This window comes from Taudactylus pleione, unplaced genomic scaffold (assembly GCF_031769625.1).
Source record: "Taudactylus pleione unplaced genomic scaffold, aTauple2 ptg000967l, whole genome shotgun sequence".
Taxonomy (NCBI): domain Eukaryota; kingdom Metazoa; phylum Chordata; class Amphibia; order Anura; family Myobatrachidae; genus Taudactylus; species Taudactylus pleione.
Window position 1 is genome coordinate 11,582,501 of NW_028285368.1, and position 2,500 is coordinate 11,585,000.

Below are 2,500 nucleotides of genomic sequence, written 5' to 3' on the forward strand. Positions count from 1 at the left end.
CTCAAAAGCATTAACTTTAGACCTCTTTTACTTCTTAACTCAAGGAAATTCATTGATAAGTTGAAAAAATTAAATGTAAAATGTAATAGAAAAGAATGTTTTTGCTGTGTAAAATTACCTACAGCACCTGGTATTCCCAGGTGGTCTCCCAACCAAGTACAAACCAGTCCCAACACAGCATAGCTTCCAAGATCAGATTAGATTGGGCATGTCCAGTGTGGTTTGGCTGTAGGTGCTCAAAAGTATTAAATTTAGACCTCTATTACTTCTTAACTCAAGGAAATTCATTGATAAGTTGAAAAAATTAAATGTAAAATGTAACAGAAAAGAATGTTATGGCTATATAAAATTACATACAGCACCTGGTAATCCCAGGTGGTCTCCCGTCCAAGTACTAACCAGGCCCAACACTGCATAGCTTCCAAGAATCAGACGAGATTGGGCATGTCCAGTGTGGTTTGACTGTAGGTGCTCAAAAACTTTAACTTTAGACCTCTATTACTTCTTAACTCAAGGAAATTCATTGACAAGTTGAAAAAATTAAATGTAAAATGTTCTAGAAAAGAACGTTATGGCAGTATAAAATTACCTACAGCACCTGGTATTCCCAGGTGGTCTCCCACTCAAGTACTAACCAGGCCCAAAACTGCATAACTTCGAAGATCAGACGAGATTGTGCATGTCCAGTGAGGTTTGGCTATAGGCGCTCAAAAACATTAACTTTAGTCCTCTTTTACTTCTTAACTAAAGTAAATTCATTGATAAGTTGAAAAAATTTAATGTAAAATGTAATAGAAAAGAATGTTATGGCTATATAAAATTACCTACAGCACCTGGTATTCCCTGGTGGTCTCCCTTCCAAGTACTAACCAGGCCCAACACTGCATAGCTTCCAAGATCAGACGAGATTGGGCATGTCCAGTGTGGATTGGCTGTAGGTGCTCAAAAGTATTAACTTTAGACCTCTATTACTTCTTAACTCAAGGAAATTCATTGATAAGTTGAAAAAATTAAATGTAAAATGTAATAGAAAAGAATGTTATGGCAGTATAAAATTACCTACAGCACCTGGAATTCCCAGGTGGTCTCCCATCCAAGTACTAACCAGGCCCAACACTGCATAGCTTCCAAGATCAGACAAGATTGGGCATGTCCACTGTGGTTTGGCTGTAAGTGCTCAAAAACATTAACTTTAGACCTCTATTACTTCTTAACTCAAGTAAATTCATTGATAATTTGAAAAAATTAAATGTAAAATGTAATAGAAAAGAATGTTATGGCAGTATAAAATTACCTACAGCACCTGGTATTCCCAGGTGGTCTCCCATCCAAGTACTAACCAGGGCCAACACTGCATAGCTTCCAAGATCAGACGAGATTGGGCATGTCCAGTGTGGTTTGGCTGTAGGTGCTCAAAAGCATTAAATTTAGACCTCTATTACTTCTTAACTCAAGTAAATTCATTGATAAGTTGAAAAAATTAAATGTAAAATGTAATAGAAAAGAATGTTCTGGCAGTATAAAATTACCTACAGCTCCTGGTATTCCCAGGTGGTTTCCCATCCAAGTACTGACCATGCCCAACACTGCATAGCTTCCAAGATCAAACGACATTGGCCATGTCCAGTGTGGTTTGGCTATAGGTGCTGAAAAATATTAACTTTAGACATCTTTTACTTCTTAACTCAAGTAAATTCATTGCTAAGTTGAAAAAATGTAATGTAAAATGTAATAGAAAAGAATGTTATGGCAGTATAAAATTACCTACTGCACCTGGTTTTCCCAGGTGGTCTCCCATCCAAGTTCTGACCATACCCAACACTGCATAGCTACCAAGATAAGACAAGATTGGGCATGTCCAGTGTGGATTGGCTGTAGGTGCTCAAAAGTATTAACTTTAGACCTCTATTACTTCTTAACTCAAGGAAATTCATTGATAAGTTGAAAAAATTAAATGTAAAATGTAATAGAAAAGAATGTTCTGGCAGTATAAAATTACCTACAGCTCCTGGTATTCCCAGGTGGTCTCCCATCCAAGTACTAACCAGGCCCAACACTGCATAGCTTCCAAGATCAGATGATATTGGGCATGTCCAGTGTGGTTTGGCTGTAGGTGCTCAAAAACATTAACTTTAGACCTCTATTACTTCTTAACTCAAGTAAATTCATTGATAAGTTGAAAAAATTAAATGTAAAATGTAATAGAAAAGAATGTTATGGTAGTATAAAATTACCTACAGCTCCTGGTATTCCCAGGTGGTCTCCCATCCAAGTTCTAACCAGGCCCAACACTGCATAGCTTCCAAGATCAGACGAGATTGGGCATGTCCACTGTGGTTTGGCTGTAGGTGCTCAAAAGCGTTAAATTTAGACCGCTTTTACTTCTTAACACAAGTAAATTCATTGATAAGTTGAAAAAATTAAATGTAAAATGTAATAGAAAAGAATGTTATGGCAGTATAAAATTACCTACAGCATCTGGTATTCCCAGGTGGTCTCC

The 2,500-nt window shown here is 37.0% G+C and overlaps 10 pseudogenes; all 10 read right to left on the minus strand.

The window, feature by feature from the left end:
- Nucleotides 1–115: 115 nt before the first annotated feature.
- On the minus strand, nt 116–234 carry LOC148466533 (5S ribosomal RNA; annotated as a pseudogene).
- Nucleotides 235–350: 116 nt separating this feature from the next.
- LOC148466534 (5S ribosomal RNA) lies at nt 351–470 on the minus strand (annotated as a pseudogene).
- Nucleotides 471–586: 116 nt separating this feature from the next.
- LOC148466535 (5S ribosomal RNA) lies at nt 587–705 on the minus strand (annotated as a pseudogene).
- Nucleotides 706–821: 116 nt separating this feature from the next.
- Nucleotides 822–940, minus strand: LOC148466536 (5S ribosomal RNA; annotated as a pseudogene).
- Nucleotides 941–1,056: 116 nt separating this feature from the next.
- Nucleotides 1,057–1,175, minus strand: LOC148466537 (5S ribosomal RNA; annotated as a pseudogene).
- A 116-nt stretch (nt 1,176–1,291) lies between these two features.
- LOC148466538 (5S ribosomal RNA) lies at nt 1,292–1,410 on the minus strand (annotated as a pseudogene).
- Nucleotides 1,411–1,526: 116 nt separating this feature from the next.
- Nucleotides 1,527–1,645, minus strand: LOC148466539 (5S ribosomal RNA; annotated as a pseudogene).
- Nucleotides 1,646–1,996: 351 nt separating this feature from the next.
- LOC148466540 (5S ribosomal RNA) lies at nt 1,997–2,115 on the minus strand (annotated as a pseudogene).
- A 116-nt stretch (nt 2,116–2,231) lies between these two features.
- LOC148466541 (5S ribosomal RNA) lies at nt 2,232–2,350 on the minus strand (annotated as a pseudogene).
- Nucleotides 2,351–2,466: 116 nt separating this feature from the next.
- The window catches only part of LOC148466542 (5S ribosomal RNA), a 119-nt pseudogene continuing 85 nt past the window's right edge, over nt 2,467–2,500 (minus strand).